The sequence below is a fragment of the Eulemur rufifrons genome, chromosome 30 (assembly GCF_041146395.1).
Source record: "Eulemur rufifrons isolate Redbay chromosome 30, OSU_ERuf_1, whole genome shotgun sequence".
Taxonomy (NCBI): Eukaryota; Metazoa; Chordata; class Mammalia; order Primates; family Lemuridae; genus Eulemur; species Eulemur rufifrons.
The window spans coordinates 52729540-52736713 of NC_091012.1; the positions used below are offsets into that span (position 1 = coordinate 52729540).

At 36.4% G+C, this 7174-nt stretch overlaps 1 non-coding gene across 1 annotated transcript; it reads left to right on the forward strand.

Annotated features, from left to right (window-relative positions):
* The first annotated feature begins 2816 nt into the window (after positions 1-2816).
* On the forward strand, positions 2817-2923 carry LOC138379246 (U6 spliceosomal RNA). Its single transcript, XR_011232028.1, has one exon. It is a non-coding gene; the product is annotated as a U6 spliceosomal RNA (small nuclear RNA).
* The last annotated feature ends 4251 nt before the right edge of the window (positions 2924-7174 follow it).

A 7174-nucleotide genomic window follows, 5' to 3' on the forward strand; every position in this document is an offset into this window, starting at 1 on the left:
GCAAGGAAACTACCCAACGCTGGGAAAGAACCATCTGAAATGATTAGAGGAAACTGTACTTTGTGTTCACACGGGGCCAGAAATAGTGCTTGTTCCCTCCAGGCAGACTGGAAAAACTCATAATTCACAGGGCATTGAGTAGAATACTCAGGAAGATCTTGCCTTGGTAGTGAGAAATGAGTAGCCAAGACCAAATGCTGCTGTGAACCCATATAACCAACCATAAAAGCAAGACCCAGAAGGATTTAAACTGTTTCCAAGTAATTTAACTGATTACACCAAGCATTGATGAGGATGTGGAGCAACTGGAACTCTTATACACTGCTGGTGAGAATGTAAAATGGCACAATCTCCTTGAAAATCATTTTGACAGTTTCTAAAAATGTTAAATATGCCCCTGCTATATGATCTGGTCATTCCACTCTTAAGTATTTGCTGAAGAGAAATGAAAGCCTATGTACATACAAAGACTTATACATGAATGTTCATGGCATCTTTATTAATAATAGCTAATAAATAGAAATAGCCCAAATACCCATCACTAGGTAAATAGATAAATTGTGGTACTTCCATACAATGAAACACTACATGCAACAATATGGATGAATCCTAAAATATTATTCTAAGTAAAAGAAGCTAGACAAAAAGAATAAATACTGCATGATTTCATTTATATAAAATTCTGGAAAATGCAAGCCAATCTATAGTGACAGGAAGCATACCAGAGGTTGCCTGGGAATGGTTTGGGGAGGAGAAAGAAGTGTGCAACTGAGAGACTACAAAGGGGCATGAAATAACTTTTGGTGTTTTAGATATGCTCTTTTTCTTGGCTATGGTGCTTATTTCACAGGTGTCTACATATATCAAAGCTTATCAGATCATGCACTTTAAATATGTGCAGTTTATTGTATGTCAATTATTCCTTAACACAGTTGTTTAAAAAGTCCATTAATCTATCTTGCACCTTGAATTGATCTTTTATCCATGCTTGGTTTTGTTACAGCATGCATTGGTCATTTGGAAAATATTGTTTTACTGAGATATGCAGGCAGATTTTCCAAATGTTGACTCATTTTACTACACATTATCAAAAAAAAAAATCACAGTTGTTAGTATTGTCAAAGACTTCATCAGGAAAGTCATTAAGCATTGGGAAGCTGTCAAGCTCAATTAGATTTTCCAAAATTTATTTTTACTTGAAAGCTCCAAAATTATTATTGATAGCAAATATTGTTAGTTGAGTGAAAAACTCACTTTGTTCATTTTAAATGGAACATCTGCCAAAAGCCTAAATCTGAATAACCAGTTTGTCAGTCATTCTTTCAAGTAAAGATGTTGTTCCATGAAAAGTGTCTAGTTCAGCTCAACTCAAACAAGTACTTTTCCTTGAGACAGCCATTGTATAATGGTATGTAACAGACATGCTTTATGCATGCTTTCTAGTTAATCATGTGGAAAATAATCTTTTAAATGTACCCAGTGACTGAGATTTGATAAAATTGATTTTTACTGCTTCATCCAAAACTTTGTTTACTGTGAATGTGTGTGGGGTGAAGAATATAATGAATACCAGTACCGTTGGTACTACTGCCTTGATTTGTGCTAAGGTGCTGGTAGTTCTTCTTTATATATATACACACACACACACCCCTTTGCTTTTGCACCATCGTTACAAATGTCAACATAATGAAAAAGGCAAATAACCTTTTAGTATTATTATGAAAATGGTTTTGACCTTGAGGATTCCCTGTGAGGGTTTTTGGGACTCCCTAGAGCAGGGGTCCCCAACCTATGATAAGTTCTATAATTATTTCATTATATATTACAGTGTAATAATAATAGAAATAAAGTGCACAATAAATGTAATGCACTTGAATCATCCTGAAACCACCCCCCTCTCTGGTCCATGGAAAAATTGTCTTCCATGAAAATGGTCCCTGGTGCCAAAAAGGTGGGAGACCACCTAGAGGTCCACAGACCACATTTTTGAGAAGAGCTGCTGTCTAGTATTTTATTGTAGGAATGTGCCACAATCTATCTTTACTATTGTCAGACACTTGGAATATTCTGTTTTCAGGTATTACATATAGAAGTGATAAGATTATCTTTGAACATTTCTCTGAGTCACACATGTGCAGGCATTTCTGTTGAATATGCTTAAGAGTAGAGTTGCTGGCCCATAGGGTATATATACATTCAAGTGTAGTAAATTATGCCAGACGGTTTTCCAAAGTGGATGCATTGCTTCACACTCCCACAAGCAGTATCTGAGTCTTAGAGGATTTGAATTGAGATGTGTCTTGCTTGTTGCAAAGCCCAAGCTCTAAACACTGAAAGATTTTGTTTTTTTAAATAAAATTGATAGTTGCTCATGGTAAAAATTCAAACAGTATAGAAGAGTTTAAAGTGAAAAATAACACAGAAACAAGGACACTACTATATAAGGATCCATGTACAAGGATGTTAGTAGTAGCTCAGTTTTCAGTGATAAAAAAGGGAAAAAATTAACGGCCATCAGTATTTAATGGCATATCCATATTACTGACTATAGGCTATTAAAAAGGAAGAATTAGGTCTATACCAGAAGACTTGGAGGCATTCCTCAAAGTATTGTTAAATGGGAAAGATAAAATGCTGAGAAGTATATATAATATGACCTCATTTTTATAAAACAAATAAAAAAAAGCCTATACATGTATGAATAGGTTTGTATGTGAATAACTGGACATGATTAAAGGAGCTGACGGTCACACACCAAGCTGTTAATTATGTTTAGGGATGGTGCAAAAAAAATGTGAATAAAGGTGTCCATGATAGTGCTCACTTCAGGAGCACATATACTAAAATTGGAATGATACAGAGAAGATTAGCATGGCTCCTGTGCAAGGATGACATGCAAATTCGTGAAGTATTGCGTATTTTGTTTCCACTTTCTAATGCTCACCGGTGGGAAAGCTGAAGCTCTGATAAGCGAAGTGACTTACCCAACTGAGGGCTCTTCCAGCTTCACACTCCATCTCCAACTCCTCATCTAAAAAAAGAAAAAGTTGTCCATGATAAAAACAGCATGTATGAGATCCCATCCTTGTAAAAGTGTGTGTGTGTGTGTGTGTGTGTGTGTGTGTCTGTGAATGCATATAGTCACTGTCTGTTTTCTGTTGCAATAACTGAATACCTGAGAGTGGGTAATTTAAAAAGAAAAGGAATTTATTTCTTACAGTTCTGGAGGCGGGGAAGTTCAAGGTCAAGAGGCCACATCTGATGAGGGCCTTCTTGCTATGCTATAACATGGTAGAGGGCATCACACGGTGAGAGGGCAAGAGCATGCCAAACTGGATTTTATAACAGACCCACTCTTGTGATAACTAATCCATTCATGGATTAATGGATTAATCCATTCGTGAGAGTGGAGCCCTCATGACCCAATCACCTCTTACAGGCTTCACCTCTTAATACTGTTACATTGGGGATTAAATTTCAATGTGAGTTTCAGAGGGGACACACTTTCAAACCGCATCAATCACCAAAATGTAATTTGTGGTCATCTCTGGGTGTTTTCTTTTTTGTTTTCTTCCTTAAATTTTTATTTATCATTAAATTTTTTAAAGAATAAACATATGCTACTAGGGCAAAGACAGATTTTTAAATGGTGCTGGGCATACTGACTAGCTATCTGCAAAAATATAAAATAACATCCAATCTTCACACCATACAGAGGAATCAACTCTAAATGGATCAAGAATCCAAATGTAAAACATGAAACCATACAAATAATAAAAGAAAATATGAACAAATTTCCCTTTTTAATCTTGGTGTGGGAAAAGGCTCATTAACTATAACTTAAAAGCTAGAGGCAATAAAAGAAAAATATTGATAAATGTGACTACATGAAATATTGTGTGGCAGAAAGCCCCATCAAAATCAAAGTCAAAAAACAACAAACAAACCGGAAGCGAATATGTGCAACCTGTATCACAGATAAAGGGCTAGAATTGTGGCTATACAAAGAAATCTTCAAAATCGATGAACAAAGTTCCAAATACCCGATAGAAAAATGGGGAGATCCATGAACAGACAATTATCTATCTGTCTATCTATCATCTATAAATGGCCCTTTAAGCTTCCAACCTCACATATAATCAGAGAAATGCAAATTAAACCAACACCAAGATATCATTTCTCCCCATCAGATCAGCAAAAATTAAAAAGTATGACAGTACATTCCATTGGCAAGTCTGTTGTTGCCCAACCACGTTCATTTGCCCACTGCCCAAGAATAAGTCAATATGCTGAGTCAGTAGGTTTATGGCTGAGAAAGTCTTTATAGTGCTAAGCGGGGAGACAGGAGAAATTTCTCAAATCAGCCTCCTCTAGAACTTGGGAGACAGGGTTTTAAGGATAATTTGACAGGCAAGGGATTAGGCAATTAGGTTTGTTAACTGGGGCAAAATCATAGGGGTGTAGGGATCATCTTTTTGTGTTGCTCCAGTCCCTGGGGTCACAATTCCATTTGAGTCAGTTTCTTGGTATGGGCTGCTGGTCTGGTGGGCCAATCCATCCATTGGAATTCGGGGCCTGAAAGATATCTTAAAAACTTCCTTTAGGCTTTGAAAAGGTGATGTTATTGATGGGAAAAGTTAAGAATCTTTATGGACACCAGCTATGGGGAGAATTGAGAGTCTTTATGACCAGCAGCTGTGTGGCTCCTGAGTGGCAATTACAGGGGGACAGTTACTAATTAATATCATTATTTTTAGCTAGACCTGTGCATTATTTTTAGCGAGGCCCTCATCACAGTTCTCGCCTTGCACCCCGTTATTGAAGGGTGGTTTCAAGTCCATGGTTATATAAATAAATAATTGAATTCATACATGGGGAAAAGGGAACACACATTCTCACAGTAGAATGCCAATTAATAAATGTAGAAAGAATGACGGAAATAGAAAATCACCATTTGGCAAGTATCACAATAATTGTCTTAGGCAAGAATCATCAAAGGATTAGTGGGCAAAGTATGATGAGAAACAGGATATTTTCATAGACTCAAATTCTCTCCCCACAACCATTAATTAATTACAAAAGGAAAAGTGGTAACTTTACAGTGGAGAAATCCAGCAGACCAAGCAATCAAAGTTAACATAACCAGTAATGAGACATATTGACATCGTGTGCTTCCTAATGGGATGCAGCAAAAGGGCATTAATTCTGTGGTTTTCTTCCCTCAAATGCATAACCCATATGTAATCATGCGAAAACATCAGACAAACCCAAACTGAGAAGCATTCTGCAAAATAGCCATTACTTTTCAAAAGTATCAAGGTCATGAGAAACAAAGACAGATCGAGGAACTGTCCCAGACTAGAGGAGACCAGGGAAATGTCACAACTAAATGTGGGATCTTGGATTGAATCTTGGGCCAGAAAATGAGCTGTAGTGGGGCAATTGACAACTTTTGCAAGGTCTGTAAGATTAGTCAATAGCATCATATCAATGTTAATTTCCTGGGTTTGATAATTGTATGAGATTACCAGATGTTAATATTTGGGGAAGCTAGGGGGCAGATATATGGGAATTCTTGTACTATCTTTGCAACTTTTTTGTTAATCTGAGATTATTTCAAAATAAAAAGTTAAAATATGAAGAAAGAATAAACATATATTGCTTATATAATCAGAAAAAATTGCTCAAGGAGAGAATTGAAAAAAAAAAAAAACATTAAAAAACCCCTGATTTTTAACTGTGAAAATAGGCCAAAATAGAAATAAACCTCCAACACTGAAAAGTAAAATCTCCTTTACTTTCACCCTCACCCCCAGTTCCATTCCCCAGAGAAGTAACCACTGTTATCATTTTCTTGTTTATCCTTCCAGAAGTTTTTGCTTTGTATAAAAGCATGCAGTGTGGGCGTGCCACTTTTAGCCATACACACGCACACACACACACACACACACACACAGATGAGATCACATTATTCATACTATTCTGTTTCTAATTTTTTTCACTGAACAGTACATTTTGGCTACATATTAGCCCACAGATCTATAGTTGGACCTCTTTCTTTCATCGATTGGTTGAATCTTTATCAGTTGACCAGTCCCTGTTGATTGCCATATTTTTTTGCTGAAAAAGTAATTATTATTATTATTTTATTTCAGAATATTGTGGGTGTACAAACGTTTTGTTTACATAAATTGCTTTTGTACTGTTTGAGTCAAAGTTAGAAGTGTGCCCATCACCCAGATAGTGTGCATTGTACCCATTAGGTGTGAATTTACCCATCCCCTCCTCCCCCTTCTACCTGCTTGATTTCCAATGAATGTTATTTTCATATGTGCACATATATAAGTGTTGATTGATTAGTTCCAATTTAATGGTGAGCACATGTAGTGTTTGTTTTTCCATTCTTGTGATACTTCACTTAGAAGAATGGTCTCAAGTTCCATCCCAGTTAATACAAGGGTATTACTTCACCATTTTTTATGGCTGAGTAGTACTCCATGGTATACACATATCACATTTTATTAATCCACTCACGTATTGATGGGCACTTGGGTTGTTTCCACATCTTTGCAATTGTGAATTGTTCTGCTAGAAACATTCGAGTGCAGGTATCTTTTTTTATAGAATGTCTTTTATTCCTTTGGGTAAATACCCAGTAGTTGGACTGCTGGATCAAATGGTAGTTCTACTTTTAGTTCTTTGAGGTATCTCCATACTACTTTCCGTGGAGGTTGTACTAGTTTGCAGTCCCGCCAACAGTGTATGAGTGTTCCTATCTCTCTGCAACCACGCTAACATTTGTTGTTTTGGGACTTTTTGATAAAAGCCATTCTCACTGGAGTTAAGCAATATCTCGTTGTGGTTTTGATTTGCATTTCCCTGATGATGTTGGCTATTAGACTATCTTCTTTTGAAAAGTTTCTGTTCATGTCTTCTGCCCACTTTTAATGGAATTATTTGATTTTCTTGCTGATTTGCTTGAGTTCTTTGTAGATTCTAGTTATCAGCCCTTTATTGGATGTATAGCATGCAAATATTTTATCCCATTCTGTAGGTTGTCTATATGCTGTAATGATTGTTTCCTGGGCTGTGCAGAAGCTTTTTAATTTGATCAGGTCCCATTTATTTATTTTTGTTGTTGCTGTGATTGCTTTTGGGGTCTTCTTCATAAATT